Genomic DNA, 22,060 nt, shown 5'->3' on the forward strand with positions numbered 1-22,060 from the left:
TATTCTACTGAAAATTCCATCAAGTAATCGAGTAATCGGATAAAACATATTTGAGGCGCACATATTTTAGGGAATCAGAAAGTGAAACTCGGAGCCGATCCGCTACTGCGTCAATACGAATAGTCGCCACCAGGGGGCGTCTGGGTCTCGATCTGGAAGTACAGTATGCAGCTCATATGCAGGCCTTTGTAAATTACTTGTTTGTTTTTTTAATTTATTCATTTATATTGTTTATTTTATAGATAGTTTTAATATTTCTCTAGATATTTTATTATTGTTATTTGTAATTTTTCTATGTGTAATTTTCTATTTGTCATTTATTGTTAGGATTTTATATTTCTCTATTTTGCACAAATAAAAAATGTACTTTGCACACAGAAATGTCTTTGACCTATTCCAAGCCACAATTCCAAAAATACACACTTATAACAAGTCTTCTCTTCATATCGGATGGATTATGAAAGGTCCAAGGGGCCAAGAACAGTGCACAAGACACCTCAAAGGGTGTCTTTCATTATAGACCAAGATAATAAATACAGCTGAAGTGGTTTTCAAGTAGTAAGCAAAAGATTCTTTGACTCTACAAAAGGACTTTGGAGTCTCTGAGTGCCTGCCTTTACTAAAACAGTTGTAAAATATTCATTTCTTATTCTTCTGAGCTCAAATTTTGAACATAAGTTCACAAGGTCTGTGGCTATGGCCTAAAGGTGTTTCAGCCCAGTGTACAATGCCAGACGTTTGACCAACGTTTATGAAATCCTTTGTTCCAACCTGTGTTGCTTTGTAACAGAAGGTTGTACATATTGGTTTTTTCTTGCACATGAAACTTCAAGGTCTTAGCTTTCAAATGGACCGACAACATGCAAAAAGACCAAAGTATGAGGGAGCTGTGAGCTTTTAAAGTTGGGTACACTTAAGGGGTTACTTAAAGAGCAATCTTAAATATGTAAGAGAAAATAAGACAGGTCTCTTAAAATGAACAACTAATTGATTTCTTCTTTGAAAAAGAAAATCAACATTTTTTTATATCTGCTGGGTTACTCGTGTTTTCTGTCAGTGAGTGGAGTGTCAGATTGGCAGGCAGCTAGCCACCCTGTATGACACGAGAGAACTTGTACTACTACTTAGTTAATAGTATCCAGTGGTGGGTTGCACCAGCTTAGCGTAAGTTCGATCCTAAAGTATGGTGTAAAGTATACCTTAAGTCTTACGTTGAAACTAGATAGTTTGAAACTAGCGCCGCATTCTTTGTCGGTTGCACTACTGCCACTTAAGTTACATCGTAGTTAGTAGCTACTAAATAAAGTTACTGTCGCAAAGAATGACGTTTTTACCGACGTTTTGCGTGCCATCCACACATCCTAACACATCTGGAAAACCGGCGATCTGAAAAAACTTCTGACGGGTTGTGTTTTGTTGCACAGGCAGCAGAGGAAAATGCACGTACGTGTTTATGTGTTTATTCAGCGACACTGCCACTGCTCTCATGGCTCTGCACACGGTGGACTTGTGTACATGCATCGAGTCGCCCACAAGACTTTGAAAAGAGCCGGTGGCAAAGTACCTAAGTGCCAGACATACTTGTAAAGCCGGACTGAGGGCTCCGTTTCTGTCAGTATCATGCTGTAGATCAGCAGCTAACAGATCGGTAATTTTTTGTAATTCGGCACGGCGAAAACGAAACCGAGTATACAGATCAACATCATCATATTCTTCAAAGGGATGTAACCGGTCACGAATGACTCTTTCTCGACGTAAACCGCGTTTAATTTAGTCTTCCCACCGTTCAAAACGGATAGCCATTTTCACCACTTTTTAACGTCTTTCTTACGATGGACTTTACACCTAATGTTAAGGTAGTGTAAAATTTACGCTATAACTTAGTATTACGTTGAAACTAAGAGCGTGGTGCAACAGATTATTTTTTAGTAGTGCGTAAACTCGAACGTAGGGCCAATTTACGTCCATCGTAGGCTAAGATCGAACTTACGCTTAGCTGGTGCAACCCACTGCAGGCTTTGATTTGTGGTGTCTTGCAGCTGGCACACCATCTATCATGTGTAGGCTATAGTTTGTAGGTCAGGAGCATTTGTGTTTTGTGTTTTAAGTAACCTAGGTTAGCCCAAGTTTGCATCGCTAGCTAGCTATCAAGGCTACTAGTATCCTAGCTCTACATCCGTCGTGCAGTATTGCACTGACCGTTGTGGTTTATCCCTTACATAATTAACGTACATTATTTAACAGCCCCTATCTCGATTAACAATCGCATTGATTTAACGCTACATTGAATTTATTTACCTGGTCTCGGGTGAGCGTCCTCCTCCGGTCTCTGAGTAGAGCGGATGTTTCCTGTTGAGATGCTGCAGCATGGACGACGTGCTATTGTGGTAAGTTAGCTCGACCTTACAGTGGACACATACTACAGCGTTCTCTTTATTTTTTAATTTAAAATGATTCCAAACTTTTGACATTTTTTGTCGTTTTCTTCTGTTTTCTCTTTGCTCATCGCCATTGCTCCCTTCCATTACGCAGCCCACAGTAGTCCGCGCTCGCGCCCTCAAATCAAAACACCGCCGTCTCCTTCCGCTTCGTGGGTGACGTAAGCGTAAGTGCATTGTCACAGTAATGCAAAAATCATTGCGAAAAAACGTGACATGAACTTTAAAATGAATTAATAGAGGCTTCGAGGCAGAGGATTTTGCCTCGATGATTTTTTGTAATCGAGTTACTTGAGTTACTCGAGGAATCGTTTCAGCCCTAGTGAACTCAACAACACACAATATAACAATTAAGTAGGCAGTTGCAACATATATCTATTTATGCAAGTTGAAAAACAGTAATCACCAAATTTTCAGGTTCTGTTGGAAACATTGCCACTGAAAATGTGCTGTCAGGGGATCTCAGGGTCTCTGTTTCTCTCTGAGATTCCGAAGTTGGAAAACTGATTTTTCTCCTCTCTGTAAGTAAAAAAGGACGAGAAATATGTAAATTGTATATGTCTAGCATTAGCATGCATCATACAATGATTTCATATGATGAAGCTTAAATTAGTTACACCAACTTTACAAAGCATTCATAAAACACTACTTTTAAACAGTGATTGAATCACTAAGCAAAACAATAAATACAGCCTTTGTATGCACTGGGGTACCTGGTCTACCAAATGTAAGTTTTCCACTGGGACACAGCTCCAGGACTTCTTTGGTCTGTCTCTGTAAGTCTTTGATATATTTTTTATTTATCTTCGTGTTGTGAAGATGAAAATAAAGTCGCAGGGAAAACATGAAATGGATGTCCTTCATCTGGCACAATGAATATTTGCTGGATGAGAGCTCCCTGTTTATCTGTTCTGCGGAAGATGAATTCACTAAAGCTGCTAGATCTGGCACTACCTTTACACTCCTCAGAAGCTCTTCGGGTTTTTTTTGGTTTTTCTGGTGAAACCGGTCATAGAGGGAAAATCTGTTGGTGGATCCAGTCTCTGGGTGAGCAGAGGACAACCTGTCCCCTGGACTGTCTTTTGCAATGGTGGTTGTGGACATAAATCCAATGCTAGTCACCCAGGGTAAATGTATTTCCAGTTTTTTGTTGGCAGCATCCTGAATGTTGCTGTCTGTAGCAGCACAAAGCCGTCCATCATTTGGTTGGAAGAAGCGTTGATTGGTGCGATTGTTCACATGTCGAGCCACACGTCCAGCAATATCTGAAATATAGACTGTAGGAGGATGCCGGAAGCTCAACAGGGCATCCCCATGGTCACGGGCTGATTCTTGCCACCACAATGGAGATTCATAGTACACAACAGAGTGTGTACACCCCATGTGCAAAACACCACCTTAAAAAAAGAAATAAATTGTTCACAATCGCCAAAAACCATTAAAAACCATTGAGCATAAACCATTAAAAAAAAACTTCTAATAGAAGTAAATAGTAACCTTGCAAATGTCCATGTAAAATTTTGATAAATAAGCACATCTGTTATTTACACAGTGTTGATAACTTGTGATCAGCTGTGTTAAAAGCAGGGTAGAATGAAATGCTCAGAGGCTCCTACAGAACCAGGGCTGGCAAACCCTGCTGAAATCACTGGACTTACCTCCAGTCTTCTGAAGTTTGATGAACTTGTAAAGTAGAAGCTCTTCAAGCCTATTTATTAGGTCACTCCGCGACCCAGCTTCTGACACTCCAAGAGCATTGCATGCTGCAATTAAATCCTCTTTCCTTGGCTGTGTAAGTGAAAATTAAAATCTGTTAGTTATTAACACGAAAAACAATATTTGAGCATAGTCACCATGTCTTCACAAAAAGGTGAACCTCGCTGAAACTTCACCAATTTTGAGTCCAACACGCTTAATATTCTATCTTCGTCAATATTGTATGTTCCCCTTGATACTGATGCACGATCCTTTTCAGAGAGACCTTTAAAAACCTCTGTCTTGGGGATGATGTCTTGAATTCTTGTGTGTCCTCCAATCCATGGTGCATGTGAACGCAGAATATGTAGTCATACTTGTGAATGGATTGATGGTTGCAGTGTCTAAGAGAAAATAATTTAATTTTTCATTTAAGAATCAATATCTGTATCCTCGGAAAACAGTAGACTTCTAAATGCTCAACATCGCAAAATCCTGATGCTATGATTTCCTTTTCAAGCAACTCCCATCTTGTCCTCACATTAACTTGTATGTCCTCGTTACCAGAATTGGCGATGGTTGGGCGTTTCAGAAGGTTGACTGACAGAGAAACAGACAGAAAATATGTTTTGAAAAGTATATATACAATGTGAAATGGAAAGATCCCTCTATAACTCATTTGCTTGCCAAGATACACAAGCATAACACTACGAAGAAGAAAATAAAATGCCTTAAGTGCTCCATATTAATTAATTAAAATACATCTTACATCCAGCTCCTGATCACCGCAGTAACACCAAAATTTAAAAAATGACACTTTTGTGAAAAGTGAATAGAAATATACATTTTTCTTTAATTCACATTAAATTACAGCGGAAATTTCTCACCAGGTATATCAAATGCTGATTTCCAGTTTGTATCTGCAATTAAAATTGGTGGGTTGTGGCCACAGCGATAGCAGAAAAAATCATAAGAAAATCTTTTCATTGCACAATAGGGGTAGAAGGCTTGTCTGACAGTGTTGTGAGGAATGATGATTCTTGAATGATCTTCCAGTGTGTTCAGGAAACGGCCAACTGCTATATGGTTCTGTCAAGAATGACAAAAATATCATTAACTAACATGGAATACAAATACAGCTGCAACAAAATAACTGATTTATAAAAGATTTTTACATGTTATATAGTATTTGTACATCATAATTTTATTGCATTTCATGCAAGTGTATTAATGGGCTCACCGAAACTGCAGATGTCATAAGTGAACATAAAGGTAGTGACAGAAAGACTCTGTCATTAAAGTTGTGAAACCCAGAGTTATAGTCTTGAAATCTCACATGCACTCTGCAGACTGGGCATTGTTTTGCATAAACAGGAACCCCTGGAAAGATAGATGTACTTTTATTTCATCATTCACCTAGCTGTGACTACAATGTATTAAATGGTAACACAAAAAAGTTAATAATTGTTTTACTTACCTTTGGTCACAGACAAAATTAAATAAACTGTGCCATGTTTCGTCACCAGTCGGCTCTCATCCAGAGCTGGAGGACAAGGTCCAGGACAATATGGGCACACTTCTTCCAATGGTGTAAATGACTCTGGAAGAGGCTTTTCTTTGGTGATGAGCTCATGTGGGAGGTCTTCTGGAATTTTTTTGTGTGTCCACAAATATTCTGTCATCTTAACATCTGCATACCTTTCAGCACACTGCCTGTGAGGTTCCTCTGTTTCTGAGACTATTTCTTCCACATCATCAGTATCCTCCAAATGAACATTAGCAGTTGATTTAAAAAAATGTGGATGTTCCTGAAACATGTACCACATAGAAAGGTACCTATGTGTACAACTGGCTCTTCGCTTCACTCTGCACAGGCAATGCCACTTTCCTGACTGACTATCAAAAGTGACACGGGTCCTTGCAAACTTGCACCAGTTGTCCTTCTTATTTGTAAACACTGAAAAATACATAAATCGCTCAGAAATGCTAGTTTCATCCCAAAAAACTGGGAAAACACAGTCTATGCCTTCAGAATGTGCTTTTGCATTCATGTCCAGACATTCCTTTTGTGCAGTTCTTGAGATTAGACCTCTGTCACTCATTAACTGAATTGATGTTTCTGCCAGAGGAGGGGGGGAGTATATGCCAAGGCTTTATTAGTCCTTACCAGATGCTGGCATTCCATCCCTGGATTACCACTTTTTAAAGCAATTGCCATGAAGTCTTTGCAAATGGGCAGTTCACAGGAAATTGTTTAAGAGAGCACGGATTTGCAGACATGAACCGGCACCCTAGGTCCATGGGGATCTTTTGGAGTAACGAAAATTCCATTTTTCGCATCAATACAAATAATTGATTGCCTTTCCTTGTCATGCTGCACCTTCTCATGCCTACGTAAATTAGAAATGTTGGTGAATCCTAAATGGCAAACTTTACACTTCAGATGATTAAATGTAGGGTGGTCTTGAGCAGTGGGCAGGTCTTTTGCATCAAGAGCTGTAGGTGAAAAGAAAAGTATGAAAAGGGGATCTCTGAAAAGATATATATATATATATATATATATATATAGCAATAAATTGTTCAAAGACATAGCATGAGATACTTACTTGTTGGACTGCCAATAACCACTAAACCTGTTGAACAAAAAAAGGTTATTATGTTTTTCCCCCACTGAACTATTCACAAGTTGATCAAAGAAATAATTAATTTTAACTAACCATGATTTTGGAGATGTTTCCTAAAGTCTGATGATCTGCTGATTTTTTGATGGCACTTTGGACAGTGCCAGTGGCTTCTTTTTGCTACTTGCCTCTCAGAACAGAAGCATGGTATAGTAAACTTGTCTAGGGAAAACATGCATATACATAAACATAAATACATTGAAAAACTGAAAAACTGTAACAAATATTTACAGCATAAATTTCACATATACTCACCAGTATCATTTTCACTATAATGTACAGCTGGTTTCAAATGCCGGCGTAAAAGATGGCCATGCGAAGCTTTTTCTTTTTTACAGTAAGGACAGTCAAGTTCCGGTCTCAGTGAAAGCAGCTCCTCTTCAGAACTAAACTCAAACACCTTCTCTGAAAGTTATAGCAAACGGTCATCTTCAATCTTCTCTCTAAACATACTCTTTAGTGTCCTGCGTTTTTAGAACTGTGACCTTAAATGCCTACTTTCTGTAAGCTGTTAAGGTCTTAATGACCATTCCACAGGTGCATGTTAATTAATTGATTATGGTTAATTGGACATGCATGGAAAACATTGTTTAAACCCTTTACAATGAAGATCTGTAAAGTTATTTGGATTTTTACAACATTATTGTTGAAATACACAGTCCTGAAAAAGGGACGTTTCTTTTTTTGCTGAGTTTAGTAGCTCCCAGCTTGTGATACTCCGCTTTCAAAGTCACAACTGATCAGTCATCATCCTATATACCACGCCTTGTTGAATATGTAGTAAGACTTAGCCAAAAAAGTTGATGAGTTTCATTGCTAATGTATAATAATTAAGTTCTGGTCACTCCCTTTGTGTAAATGATGTTTTTGATGTCTAGGCCTCTGCCTAGGATGCGAATTGGCGACCACTGTCTGGTTTCTCACATTCCTCTCCCAACAGACTTTGTAAAGATAAAAGACAATCGCTTGAATATCGCTTAAGGTTTTTGATGACTGGCTCCATATCTCCTAACAAAAGGATGTGAATTGGCGACCACTGTCTGGTTTCTCAAATTCCTCTCCCAACAGACATTGTAAAGACAAAGGACCATCGCTTAAACCTCGCTTAAGGTTTTAAATGTCTAGACATAAAGCTAGACAGACATCAAAAACTTCATTTATACAAAGGGAGGGTCAGTGTAATTGGTTCAGCTCTTTTATAATACTAATAATTAATTATAATAAAAATACAATAATATCTAATATATTTTATTGGATTGTCAGCAGTGTGCGAACTATACCACGGTCTCCGGGAGAGCCGAGATCCGGTGGGCGTTTTGCGGCGCCGGGGGGCGTGGTTAACTCGTTTGAGTGGGGAGCCGGTGGGCGTTTTGTGGCACCGGGGGGGCGTGGTTAACACGTTTGAGTGGGGAGCTGGTGGGAGTTTTGCGGCGCCGGGGGGGGCGTGGTTAACTCGTTTGAGTGGGGAGCCGGTGGGCGTTTTGTGGCGCCATGGGGGCGTGGTTAACTCGTTTGAGTGGGGAGCCGAGATCCGGTGGGCGTTTTGCGGCGCCGGGGGGGCGTGGTTAACTCGTTTGAGTGGGGAGCCGAGATCCGGTGGGCGTTTTGCGGCGCCAGGGGGGGCGTGGTTAACTCATTTGAGTGGGGAGCGGGTGGGCGTTTTGCGGCGCCGGGGGGGCGTGGTTAACACGTTTGAGTGGGGAGCTGGTGGGAGTTTTGCGGCGCCGGGGGGGGCGTGGTTAACTCGTTTGAGTGGGGAGCCGGTGGGCGTTTTGTGGCGCCAGGGGGGTGTGGTTAACTCGTTTGAGTGGGGAGCCGGTGTGCGTTTTGCGGTGCCGGGGGGGCGTGGTTAACTCGTTTGAGTGGGGAGCCGAGATCCGGTGGGCGTTTTGCGGCGCCGGGGGGGCGTGGTTAACTCGTTTGAGTGGGGAGCCGAGATCCGGTGGGCGTTTTGCGGCGCCAGGGGGGGCGTGGTTAACTCATTTGAGTGGGGAGCCGAGATCCGCTGGGCGTTTTGCGGTGCCGGGGGGGCGTGGTTAACTCGTTTGAGTGGGGAGCCGGTGGGCGTTTTGTGGCACCGGGGGGGCGTGGTTAACACGTTTGAGTGGGGAGCTGGTGGGAGTTTTGCGGCGCCGGGGGGGGCGTGGTTAACTCGTTTGAGTGGGGAGCCGGTGGGCGTTTTGTGGCGCCAGGGGGGCGTGGTTAACTCGTTTGAGTGGGGAGCCGAGATCCGGTGGGCGTTTTGCGGCGCCAGGGGGGGCGTGGTTAACTCATTTGAGTGGGGAGTGGGTGGGCGTTTTGCGGCGCCGGGGGGGCGTGGTTAGCTCGTGTGAGTGGGGAGTGGGTGGGCGTTTTGCGGCGCCGGGGGGGGCGTGGTTAGCTCGTGTGAGTGGGGAGTGGGTGGGGCTGCAGGCAGCGCCCCCACGAGCGTGCAAGCAGGCTATGTTTTTTCATGAGTAATAAGCTCTAAATATGATTTTATTTTACTTATTTTACACCTGTGAGAGAACCCATGCCCAAAATGGCATTTATTTGGTCATCAAATGAATATTTCAGAAATCATGTTTCCAGGGGAGCTCATGTCACCACTAGGGGAGCTATAGCTCCCCCTGCTCCCCCCTAGTTCGCACCCTGCGTGTGTGTGTGTGTGTCAGCATGTCGGCTGTGTGGGCGCATTTCGATATATCTGAGAAAGACACATGGAAAGCCGTTTGTAAAGCGCGCAAGACCGAAATTTCTAGAGGGGGTGCATCCACAAAGACTTTCTCAACGTCGGGATTAATTTATCATATAAAATCAAAATATCCGGATCGCCATGCAGAGTATGAAAGGCGAGACCCTTTGAGCACACCTACTGTGCTGAGGGCGAATGGGTAAAACTTACTGGGTGGAAGAATATGAGCATTGTTTAAAGATTTCACATTGCCATTAATAAGATCATTGGAGCTTCAATGAAGAGCCTAAATAATATTTTAATAAGTCAAGTAATCCTTTCAATTTTCTAATACCATACATTATTTTTAAAGGATTTTTTTATTACACTGAATGACATTTTATGAGTTGCTATTTAGAAACGAGTAAAAATGTATGTTGGTTATTATTTTTTTCATAGAAAATATTAAACTTAAACAGTAGACAAACCAATTTACCCAAAAATGAAAGAAAAAAAAAGTTGTAATATTTTATTTTTTTGAAGCTTGAAAACCCAGTTTCGTCTTTGTCCCGGGAGTGACCAGAACATACATTATACTGTGTATTTCCCGCAAAGTCACGGCTTCAGCTTTGGCCTTAGAACCTGACTAATTATTAACCCCGCAAATTCGTGGAAATAGCAAAAGAAATGTTAAATATGTCAGGCATTTTAGTGCTAACTTAAGAAAAATATAATGTATAAATTTTGTAACATAATGTGAACGTAAATGTAGCTAAATTTCCAAATAAAATATAACAGTTCAGATATAACACAAAACAACCGTATATTGGTCCAGCATTCCGCACCATAACAGTGCTGATATTTGGAGTATTTCACTGAGTGGTCTCCTGTTTTTCATTTTGTTCTTCTTAAAGCCCTGTATTTTTATTTCTGTAAATTAAACACAGCCCATTGGCTACCACAGAAAACTCGCTTGCATGAATTACAGTACAACACATATATTGCAGCCTCTGCGAATTTCGAGTATTAGGTGATGTTCTAGAACATCAGAACTACAAGGTCTTTATGGACAAGAACTTCACCCGTTTCCCAGCGGTTCAGCTCCTTGTGTGCTGTGTAATTATGTGCAAATTCTGCTCCCAGCTACACTGAAAGAATATATTTGGGTAATTTATTCAACTTTATACAATTCAATTGTATGACAAATTCTGGTCAAACAAAATAGAATAAATACAAATAAGCGACTTGCATATTACGATTTACACAATTTAAATTGTTCAAGCAATGTTGTTGTAAAACATCATAGACAAAATCATTATTTGCATCAGAGGTCCCACACATCAATATCTGACTGGTGAAAAAACTATTTTTTCTGTTTTTGAATCTCAGCGGGCTAAGCAAATTACTTACAATAAATGCATCCCAGATATCAAAAAACACTTGGTCCGGATAGATCAGGGCCAGATCCGCTCTACATAACTGGGCCGGTGTCCTTTTGCACAACGGGCCAATACCACCACGGATCCATTTTTTCTTTTCTGGCCCAGTACATGGCATGAATGCTGATACGGCTCACTTCTGGGCAGGATCCGGCGCAGCTCCGCTTCGAATCTAGCCCACATTTGGGACGGATCTGGTTAAGTCTGGTTCAGAGTTTGACCAGCTCATTTTGTGAATGTTATAATTATAAATAGTACAACTAAATGCAGGAATTTTAACGTAATTTTATAGAAAGCTTCCTTAGCTATACAAGTTGAGGAAATTAAATAATTTACATACCAAATAACAATAGTAACTAGAGATGTTTCAACGTAATAAGAAATATTATTACATTGTAAAATGAATAAATATAATAAATAAACAGTACAATCATTGCTTTCTCAAATATTATCTTAAAGAGATGTACAGTCAGCAACAATAATATAATTCGTAGTCATACAAAGATTAAACAAGTCCTCAATTTATTTCCGTATTCCAGTTTATCGTAGCCGTGCACAGCATCTCGGGTTTACTTCCACGAGCGGCGGTGGCTGTCTCTGTACCTCGGCAGGCACTGTATTCGAACGGGACCTGCCACAGTTAAGCGCCACTAGCGACGGACAGAAGTGGCAGCTGCCACTGAGACCTGGCAGTTGCCAAGCTCCTTAGTGGCAGCTGCCGCTACCTGCCTTGGCGGGTGCCTGTGACGTCACTTCCTCCTGCCAGCTGCCGTTTCAAGACTGAACCCCCTCAGTATAAAACGGACGGCATGAAAGAAAATACTTCAGGCCACAGAGCTGAATTAGGCCCCGATGACGCAGAGGAAATTGAATAATTCAAACATCCCCTTTTTTTAGCAATTCACCAATTTGTCCCGTTGTCATCAATAACAGAAAAAGACAGATTTAACTCAAAACGGAAAAAAAAGAAAGAAAACATCTCAGGGTTACACAGCAAAGCATAGCACAATACCAATCGTCATTCACCTATTCAAAATACAGCGCGTAAATGACATTAAACAAACACTTCGACTGCGTTTAATTACATCCAACACACACTTATGCATACAATTGTCCAGATCTGCAACTTTGCCGAGACCTTCACCCGATTGAGGAGAGTGAAGAAAAGGAGCAGGTTTACCAGTCAACGACGGAATGGGTCGAGATGAGTTGTAGGGGGAGGCCTCTGTATGGCAGGGTCACTCACTCGCGCTGCATCCGAGGTCGAAATCGCCCGAGTATACGCCCGTGTAACACAGCTCCGGGGCCCTGGATCTCAAAACCGGCGCGCGCTGCCTCCACTTCAGCACCGCTAATCCGGGTGCCCTCCTCCACTATATTCCCCAGCTCCTTCAGTTCCACCGGATGCCAGGACACGACTTAGACTCCCGAAGATGCCACTCGTCATACCCGCTGTCGTCGACACCACTCAAACAGCCCCTCCGCGTCTCTGTCTGCCGCTGCAGACCGAGATGGCGTCCGGCGTATGCACACCAGGCTGCCCGCCACGCTCTCCGCTTGGGATGCCGCAGCCCCAATAATCCCCAACTCCAACACAAACAAAAAAAAACAACAGACTTTCGTCCTGCCAAAACGAAGCCGGGCTCCAACTATACTAGCCGCGATTCCTTGTAAAAAGTAAAAAAAAAAAAAAAAAAAACTTCACGCGACTGTGCTTCCACTTCGCCCAACTGACCTTATTTTACCGCTCCCCTCACCACCAGAGACCCGCCCAGCAACGCTACTCATTAGATAGGCTAAGGCATGACCGCATGATCCAGCGAGCCCAGAGACTAGCAGGGAAACTTTAAAATAAAAACTACGGATCTTTATATCCGCTACACAATATTGGCAGTATGATCCAATTTCGATTTCGCCGTATTTACCCTGAAATTTCTGCCTGAATTCGCCACCACACCACATATATATAGTATACTACAATATAATTTACGAATTCGCCACCACACCACATATATATAGTATACTACAATATAATTTACCCAAACAACAGATCCCTTATGTTGCTTGCTCATATACAATTAATTTCTGTCTGTCTTTGCCATTTCAAAACCATGTTGTGACTCTTGGGTGACTTTAATATAAGCTATTGGAGCTGTAATAATTTACGTTTTACACTCTCTTGATTAATGTGGAAGATCGTAATTTAAAATACATAGGATGATAATAAAGAATGTTTGCTTTCTTATTTGTCGGTCGCGGTAAGCAACTGCAACGCCCCGCTTACCCATCGGACAGCTACAGCGATTCTGAGCAATATTGCCAGTATGATCCAATTTCGATTTCGCCGTTTTGACCCTGAAATTTCTGCCTGAAAGCACTCGCTCACTAATTGGAGCGAGCCAGCCTTAAAGGGCCCAGATCGCATTACTGATGGTACCACATATTGTTCTAATCCGTACTGTTGTGACACAGACATGACATACAGTGACTACTAATATTAGCAGGATAGGCTCAATGTATAATGTTCCGAATATTTTTTATTGCACATTTAAAGAGTTATATTTCACATAAAAACTGCATACAAGAAAATAGTACAGTGCAATCAGGATGTACTTGGGCCAATTGATTAGAAATTAAGAGCTTCCACTTCTGGTTGTGGATGAGCTCCTGGATGTGGCTAGAGTCCATGGCAGTGTCCACCGAACCCACTGGTCTCCAGTCCTTCAGAACGCTGGCCGCGCTGGGAACATTACTTTTCCAGCCTGGGTTCCTGATCCAAGCGTCGACCCGGGACTCGGTGGGCTGCCGTCTGCCAAAGTGTGCTGTCAAGAACAAAGTAAATTGTTGTTAGTTAAGAATTTAATGTCTGTGGCCACTGCACCTCCCGGGTACTGCCAGGTGGAAAACATATTTCGTCTTAAAATTGCACCTTCAATTGGCCCACAAGCAAAAGCAAAAGGTATCAATGAAGCTGCAAAGCCGAGACACTCATACTCACACTTGAAAGATCTCGCCGTCGCGGACACTGACTGCGTCCTCCGACTGCTCAGTCGCCGAGCTCTCCGGTCGCTGCACGGTTGTACCAGCCACCACAGGAACACTGCTGGTCTGCGCCGCTACTGCTGGGGAGGGGGTGTCAGGCACCACCATGTGGCGACGCTCCAGCTCCTGGATCATCCTTTCAGATAAATAAGTAAATAAAAAACTGTTAGTAAATGTCATACTGAAGAAACGAAGCGAGATGTGTAAAAAAGACTGAAGAGTTTTCCCACCAACCTGCTCATAGTGTCTCGCAGGTGCCTGTAGCTGAACACCCTGCCCCACTGCAGAACTTCAAGCACATCCTGCTTTGCCTTCTCCACTACTTCTTGGATGGCTTCTTTCGAAGATCTCTTCATGCACACCCTAGTCAGATGAACCGAGAGGCTTGCCTGTGTCTTCTTGCACACGGGGCAGAGCAGGAAATGCCTGTTGGAAGTACTGCGGATAAAAAAACAAACAAAAAAAAAAACAATTAACAGTTTTATGTAACAGTCAAGGAAGTGTTACTTAAGATTAGATTTAATTCATGATTTTCAGGACCCATTCCAGTCATCATCATCAACATTGTTCATTCCTCAGTGGTTTGGATAAATAACATTTGCATATCTATTGTCATCCTGATGGGTCCCAGACTGAGAAAAGTAATTAGTAAACTACATGATCACAAATACTGAAACATGTTTACTAATTAGTTACATTTATATCAAGCAATACAAGCCCTTTGTGATCACTGCAAATAAAAAAATGGTATTCTACACTTTAATACCATCTTTACTACTAATTTAATGATAATTAGTATAAAATACATTTTATTTGCATTGCACTTTATATTTTAGCAATCTCAAAAGTGCTACAGAAAAAAAATAAAGAGATAAAACAGGAGAATCTATAAAGTACCTTAACAAAATGCCTTTCTAAAAAGATGAGTTTTTAGTAATTAAAAAAAGTTGCTTCGAAATATTGTTTTCGTTTTGTAGTGGATGCAATTTAAGTTTTAACAATAGTAGTCAGTTTAAGAGACTTAAGCACAGTGTCAGTTTATCCGCAGTTTCTACACATTCAAATGCAATCATAAATTGATCATAACTTACGCCTTGGAAGCCATTCTTGACGAGTTCTTCGACAAAAGATGAAATCTTGAGCAGAATCTGGAGCTCTTGTCTCGCTGGAAGCAGAGGTAGAGTAACTGTACATGCGGAGGTCTCCTCTTAATATACCATTCTGACCGCGTTCCCTCCCCCCCTCGTAGCCCCGCCCACCCCAGCCCCAGTGTCATTCTGAGGGACACTTTGAAAGACAATTTCAAAAAATGTAACTTTTAAAAAGGATAAGAACTGAATTTATATTTCTAAATAAAGTGATAAATCGATAGTGCAGTTCTAAAACTTCTGCACCAATTCGCCACCACACCACAAATATATAGTGTATACTATAATATAATTTACTCAAACAACAGATCCCTCATGTTGCTTGCTCATACACATTTGATTTGTGTCTGTGTTTGCCATTTCAAAACCATGTTGTGACTCTTGGCTGACTTTAATATAAGCTATTGGAGCTGTAATAATTTCCGTTTTACAATACCTTGATTAATGTGGAAGATCGTAATTTAACATACATAGGATGATAATAAAGAATGTTTGCTTTCTTATGCGTCGGTCACGCTAAGCAACCGCAACGCCCCGCATACCATCGGAAAGCTACAGCGATTCTGAGCAATTGTAGCGGAGAAATTTCGCCCCGCCTTGGTAGGGGAAAACTGGCGGTTATTCTACCCAGGGAGACTAAGTAATGAGAGGATCTGAGTCCCTCACCCCGAGTTCTTTTAGTCCCAGTATTTGCGTGTGCAAATATGTTTTACCCGTCCTGCTGCGGGAGGGTGTTGGAAGGCAGGTTCAGGGGACAAAAATGGACACGGTGGCACCCTGAAGTATATACGTTTTCGGCCGGGTACCGATATAATCTGCCGACAACCCTGCACTCCCAAAACCTAGCACGTCGGGTGCGACGCCCCTACCCCAGTTATTCATGTTACACAGTTTACATACCGCTGACACCAATGCCAACTGAAACCAACCATGATGGAGAGAATAAAACCGCTATCAGTCCTACAGCCGAGTCCGAATCCTATGGATGAGACTTTTATGTTGCAGAGAATCAATATGTAAAAAGCATTTTCTCATATGAAAGGTAAACTTCAGTGTCTGGAGCTTATCCCAGAAGCTACGGAAACAAGGTGAGGAACAACCCAGGATGGGGGGTCAGCCCATCGCAGGGCACACTGACACTCACTCACACATGCACACCTACGGGCAATTCAGTAATTCCAATTAGCCTCAGCATGTCTTTGTACTGTGGGGGGAAACCAGAGTACCTAGAGGAAACCCCACGACAACATGGGGCGAACATGCAAACCCCACACGCATGTAACCCAGGGGGAGACTCAAACCTAGGTCCCAGAGGTATGAGGCAACAGTGCTAACCACTGCACCAACATGCCACCCCAGGAGACATTTAATAGTTATTTAATTAAGGCAACACGTTTTGAAAAGCATTCAGAATTGCAAGAATGTTTTTATTTTAGTTACAACTAGTAAGTAAACAGTCTAACATCACACAAAAAGGAATAAAAAATATCTAATCATTCATTTCATTACCTAAGACACTGTTAACGAGTCAAAAGACAGACCAAAAGCTATTGCATTTGTTATCACACACAAGTCGCATTGGAGGAATGCATTATTTTTGTGGATTTCCATTATCTCAAAAACTAGAACCAATTCAGCAAAATTTTTGATTTCAGCACCCTCAGAATACCCTAAATCCATTCAAAAAACCTTGGCACCTGAATTTTTTTTTTGTAGACCTGTGTAATATATGCTCACCTACAGCAAAGACTCTTAATGTTAATGCTTCTTAATATGTAGTTGTCCTTCATCCAACTAGTTTTAGAGCAACACATCAAAATGTTAGGCACATTGTAGAAAGAGTCTGTCCTCCTGTTGCTGCCAGGACTTTTGTTTGATTGATGCAGTTTCACAGCTACATATGACCTGGTTGAGAGATCCCGAATTTTTGGAGTTCATTGATGAACAGATAGATTATTATTTTGAAATGAACACAAATTAAACATCTGCTTCAGTCCAGTGGGAAGCAAGTTTAAGCCTTTATAAGAGGATGAATGAGTAGCTATACAAATTATAAATACAAACATTGTCAAGTAGAAATGGTAGACCTTGAAAAGAAAATAAAGAAAATTGAATTTGAAGTATACCAAAAAACTTCACCTGATCTTCTTCTGGAGCTGCACAAATTGAAGATGAAATATAACAAACTTTCATTGGAACGCGTAAAGAAAAGCTTGCTAAGACTCAAACAGACTTATTATGAAGGGGGGAGAGAGCGGGCAAGTTACTGGCTTGGCGTATTAAGCAGATACAAACTGAAAGAGCCATAAATTCCATTCAGATAAAGGAGAGTGAGGTAACATCGGATCAGACTGAGATAAATGATGTCTTTAGGAATTACTATCAGACCCTTCACAGCTCTGAATATTCGGAAAGTGCTGTAGTGAGAGAAAAAGCTTTTCTAGATGCTTTGGACTTTAAATCCACAGGTTCGGGCTTCATGGCATCTCTTGAAGAGGACCTAAAATCTGAGGAGCTGTCTGAGGCCATTACCAGTATGAAAGGAGGGAAGACCCCAGGGCCTGATGACATACCAATAGAGTTATATAAAATTTTCCATCATAAATTAATTGGCCCCCTTTTAGACATGTTCCTGGAATCCTTGGAAAATGGGGCTTTGTCTCCCTCTTTGAATACGGCGATAATAACTCTGCTGTTAAAACCCAGCAAGCCACCAACTGCTTGTGGTTCATATAGACCCATCTCTCTTCTGAATAATGATTTAAAGATTCTTTGCAAGGTGCTAGCAAAAAGATTAGAAATACATTTGCCTAGGCTTGTTAACATGGATCAAAATGGCTTTGTTTGGGGGAGGTAAGGATTGCATAATATTCGTAGAGTATTAAATATATTACATGAGAAATCGAATACTTGTGATAATGCATTTCTGTCATTAGATGCTGAAAAAGCGTTTGATAGGATTGAGTGCAGTACCTGTTTAAAACTATGGAAAGAATGGGGTTTGGGGATGGGTTTTTGAAATGGGTACGGATCCTGTATACTAACCCTTCAGCTGAGATAATAACAAATGGAATAATATCTGCCCCTTTCAGACTCCACAGGGGAACACGCCAGGGCTGCCCGCTCTCTCCCTTACTTTTTACCCTAGCGACGGAGCCACTGGCTATGGCAATCCGTAAACATATACACATTTCAGGTATTACAATTGGCCCTTCAGAACATCGTATCTCACTATATGCAGATGATATTGTTATATTCCTTTCCAATTTAAAACAATCTATCCCAGCATTGCTAAATTTGATTGAAACATTTGGAGAATTCTCAGGCTATAAAATTAATAATTCTTAAATCTGTGTTGATGTTCCTTCATAAAGCGGAAAGGCTTCTCCTCCCAGTTCAGACACCCTTTAGAATTTCACAAGACGGTTTCATTTATCTTGGGATTGAAATTACACCAACTGTTAATGAAATTGTATCAGCTAATTATAAGCCTGTATCAGATTCAATAATTGGTCTGCTGAACAGGTGGACAAAACTCCCCATCTCTCTGATTGGCCGTGTTAATATATTATAAATGTCAATTCTGCCTAAATTGTTATACCTCTTCCAATCCATCCCACTTCCTCCACATTCCTCTTTTTTTGTCCTAATGAAATTTTGCTCAAATTAGAGCAGCAATGTTTTACTTTGAGAAGGTTTACACTCCAACCTGGGTATCTATAGAGGCTCATTCTATTTCAATTCCTTTGAATTTATATCTTTATTCAGCAAATGTTAAAAAGTTGATTAAGTGCACAAAAAATCCATATACCAGAAGTACTATAAGGGTTTGGTTTGAGGCACTTACTCATTTAGGTGAATTACCACGACTTTCATGCTTTTCAGTTTTGGTAATGAAAATTTCCATCCTGGTAGGGTAGATCCAGGTTTTAAAATCTGGTTGACTCAAAGTATTAGCAAGGTGTCTGATCTCTTGAATGAAGGAAAATTCATGTCCTTTGAAGGAATTAGGACAAGATTTACAATTCCGCAAAAACACTTTTTCAAATATTTGCAATTACGTAGCTTCATTCAATCAAGGCAAGGCCAAAGCCTGGTTGAGCCTCCTCTTTCTACTTTGGAAAATATTACACTTAAATGTTTGAAAGGTAGAGGTCAAATATCTCTATTATATAAACAATTTGTAGCCAATTCTAAATAATCATTTAATGACAGACTTCAAGCATGGCGATCTGACCTGCAGGTTAATATAACTGAGAAAGAGTGGCAAATCGTATGTTTAAAAGCCCAAACCCAGACAATGAACACTCATCTGAGACTGCTTCAGTATAAATGGCTAAACGGGTAGTAGACAATATATCACTCCAGTCAAGTTACACCACTTCAACCGGAATATTCCTGATGAATGCTATAAATGTAAGCATGAGAAGGGAACTTTATTTCATTGTATGTGGGAATGCACTAAAGTTAATTGTTTTTGGGTTAAAATATTGAACATTGTAAGTAAAATCATCGGTAAAGTAATTCCTATTGATCCTAAGCTGTGTATATTACATATTTGTCCTTTGAATTTTTAAATTACCAAACATGAAAGATTGCTGCTGATTCTTTGTCTGCTGGAAGCCAAACGTGTAATTGCATGCTCTTGGAAAAAAGAAGAATGTCCTGACATGCCTCAATGGATAAAGGGGATGACTTAATTTCTTGCTTTAGAAAAGATTACCTACTTTTTGAAGAACAGACTTCGTGTGTTCTGGTCCATCTGGAAGGTGTTCTGTGACTACTTGCAGAGTCTGAATGGTGACTCTTTTGTGGAACTGATGGACATTGAGAGTATATAGACAAGTATCCTATAGTTACATAGTTTATTTTATATCGGGTTATAATAGAAAACTCGAACGTTGTATTAATCTTTATGACAAAGTTTAAAAATGAAAATTGTTTGGAAAAAAAAAAGTTTCACTTATAGTAATGTTTTTTCAGAGCATAACGTTAGACCTTCTTATGCATTAACATTAGCCTAATAGTAATAAACCACACAGGCTAAATGGCGTATTAATTTCAGAAAGGCACAATTTATTCATGATAAAATGAGAATGAAAACATAGAGAGTTAATCTCCTTGGAAAATAACCATGATCGATTTTACCTCACCAAATAAGCCTGGTTTAAATAGAGAACTTAGCTTATCTTGCTAGTTAAAGTGACGAACGTTGACTATACCGGCCTCAGAAGGACAATGGTACCGTATTTTCCGCACTATAACGCGCACTGCATTATAAGGCGCACCGTCAATCAGTGGTCTATTTTCAAACTTTTTCCACATACAAGGCGCACCGGACCTTAAGGCGCTTTAAGCAAAACAAAACAGTCAGATAAGCCAGTCAACGAAAATTTATTTTACATCACGTGTTCACAATGACATCAACATTGTTCAAACGTTTATGAGCGTCTTCACTACTCTTTAACACGTAAAAAAACAAGAGTCTTATACCGCTAAATCAAAAGTCAGCCTATTAAAAATAACTCAAAATTGAATAATACTTATAATACGGTCCTATACCGCTAAATCAAAAGTCAGCGTATTCATAATAAATGAAATTGTTCATTTATAACACGTGAAGCACTACACAATACACTCACTTTTCAATACTAAAACATTCAAATCGCTTCGAGTTCAGTATGCACAACAGAAATTAATCCACGTTTAAAGCGCACTGGATTATAAGGCGCACTGTTATTTTTTAAGAAAATCAAAGGCTTTTTAGTGCGCCTTATAGTGCGGAAAATACGGTACGTAATTCAACTTATAAAGACGTCAGCTTGCATTAGTAGATGAAACACTTAAACGAATAAATGAAGGTTGTAAAATAACGCATTTTCAACAGGCTAGACTTCTGCTGACTACTTACTTTGACCAATGCACAACAAACAGTACCATGACAGACGAACACAACGAACATGTCACTCAATGAGAATGAATGACGCAACCGACTGGCTGCTTCTAGCGCCGAGGTGATTTAAATGGTACGGTCCACATTAGGGGTGTCTGAAATTGTTTTACATAGAGGTGAGGTTAGATTTTTCTTTTTTTTTTACAACAAAAGAAAAACGTTAAGACCCCCCCAAACTGCTATTTTTGTCTCTTTGGGGGGGGGGGGGTCTGGATCTTGATCGGGGGTACGTACCCCCCAGTACCCCCCGTAATTCGAACCATGCGTGACAGTATAACCAATCAGAAGCATCGAATAGTTTCAAACGTTCGTCTGTGAAAATAGCAAAAGAGGATGTTTTATATAAAAAAAACATGAAAAGCAATAAAAACACTTATTAAAGATATTAGCAAGGTTTAGCATACAATCTTATGATGTAACTAAAATTGTAATCATGAATATTTCCATAAGTAACTGTAATTTAATTACACTTTTTTCTTTAGTAACTGTAACGGATTACAATTACATTTTTTTTTGCATTTAAATTACAAAGCTCCGTCAAGATTACTCACGTTAACTCTTACAAACTCTGTAAACAAACTCTGCGCGACCGCTGCAGTCTGGTTCAAATGTTCATTCAGTCCGAACACACTTCAGAACTAAAACAGTCTCTGACATTCAGATAAAACGTCAAATCTGATATCAGCACCTTGCATTTCGCGGACAGAAGGCTGAATGTATCTGCTTCCAACAACAAGTCATTTCGTTCATAAAACGCATTTGCTACAGCGATTTTACGAGGATCCGCAGACCATCTGTGACTCCTGGTATTAATCCATTGGAATTTTAACCTTGTATTCTACACGTAGGATACTCAGTGTGTCTGATGTGAAGTACCGGGGAGAGTGGTATTCAGCGGCTGGGTAATATAGCCCACAACAGTAGGGAATAGGCGGCGCGATTTTTCATTGGCTAGGCTCAAAAATATTCAAAATGTAATAAAAAACAGTGACACCAATGAGTACATGCAAA

General features: G+C 40.5%; 1 long non-coding RNA gene across 4 annotated transcripts; it reads right to left on the minus strand.

The window, feature by feature from the left end:
- Positions 1-1,979: 1,979 nt before the first annotated feature.
- Positions 1,980-5,126, minus strand: LOC140583090 (uncharacterized). 4 transcript variants are annotated; one of them, XR_011985882.1, is made up of 4 exons: positions 5,021-5,126; positions 4,097-4,733; positions 3,152-3,835; positions 1,980-2,957 (listed from the first exon to the last, which is right to left on the minus strand). It is a non-coding gene; the product is annotated as an uncharacterized lncRNA (long non-coding RNA). The 4 variants fall into 4 exon arrangements; XR_011985881.1 differs by lacking the exon at positions 5,021-5,126 and having other exon boundaries at positions 4,097-4,226; positions 4,331-5,003; XR_011985883.1 differs by lacking the exon at positions 5,021-5,126 and having other exon boundaries at positions 4,097-4,226; positions 4,420-5,002.
- Between the last annotated feature and the right edge of the window lie 16,934 nt (positions 5,127-22,060).

This window comes from Paramormyrops kingsleyae, chromosome 25 (assembly GCF_048594095.1).
Source record: "Paramormyrops kingsleyae isolate MSU_618 chromosome 25, PKINGS_0.4, whole genome shotgun sequence".
Classification (NCBI taxonomy): Eukaryota; Metazoa; Chordata; class Actinopteri; order Osteoglossiformes; family Mormyridae; genus Paramormyrops; species Paramormyrops kingsleyae.